Raw genomic sequence first — 1,039 nt, 5'->3', positions numbered from 1 at the left:
GTGGCATTAGATGCATACACTGTTTAATGCAAGGCATGAATGCTCTAACCTGCAGTTACAAATGCATAAATAATGTTTTGATATTATAATCTTAAAACGTTGAATACTGACTGATATTTGAAATGATTTAAAAATATATATAAAATGGTACTTTAAAATGTGAAATTAAAACCGCCAGTAGGTGGCAGCAAGTCACTGTTAAGTGAGTCATTGCGATTGAACCGAATCATTTAAACAGTTGATTAATTCGTTCAATAGGAACGAAACACTGTCATGTTTTTCAGAGACGCAAAACAGTGCCGTGACTTTGTTTGGAACCATTTTTGTTGGCGAAATAGAGCAAAAAATAGGCAATGTGGTGTCTAGAACGTAATTATCTTAATATTAACTTCTTGATTATTGAACTGTTGTATAAAATCAGTATCACATTTGTGAATTTTGTAAAAAAAATGGCACTCTTTGTGTGATATTGATAAACTATATGAAATTATATAAATATATACATTTTCTGCCCCATATCTTGAATTTTGGGAGCATTCTAAATGCATTTTTTTATACTGAATCATGCAGTTAAATAACACACTCTAAATGAGCATTCAGTCTAGCTAGTGTTTTGAAGCATAACTCCTCTCATAATCAATAAAGCTGTCCATACACGGTATGATAAATTAATCTCTAACTTACATCGTACCTACATCAGCACTTTGTTGCTTATGATGAGGGAATTCGCGAGTTTCTGTCTGAACAAAACTCTGGGGTTTCAGCGATGACTGATCTGAACGCCTCTGATTGGCTACTGCATTCCTAAGCTCAACAGAATCGTGTGTGATTGGTTATAATGAGCAACGCTGTAAAAACGCTAACAATAAAACATGATGTAACATAACCAGGTCTAAATTTAATACAGCAATCGAAATTTCATTTTAAGTATTAAAGTTTTATTGAAAAATCAGGGGAACCCCCCCAAGTATATTTTTTGGGTGTTATGGGGGGTCCCTTAATGCTTATGGGAGGTGGGTCCCCCCCCCCCCAGCCCCCC

The sequence above is a fragment of the Sinocyclocheilus anshuiensis genome, unplaced genomic scaffold (assembly GCF_001515605.1).
Source record: "Sinocyclocheilus anshuiensis isolate Anshui unplaced genomic scaffold, SAMN03320099.WGS_v1.1 scaffold1342, whole genome shotgun sequence".
Taxonomy (NCBI): Eukaryota; Metazoa; Chordata; class Actinopteri; order Cypriniformes; family Cyprinidae; genus Sinocyclocheilus; species Sinocyclocheilus anshuiensis.
This window is presented reverse-complemented; position numbering follows the sequence as displayed.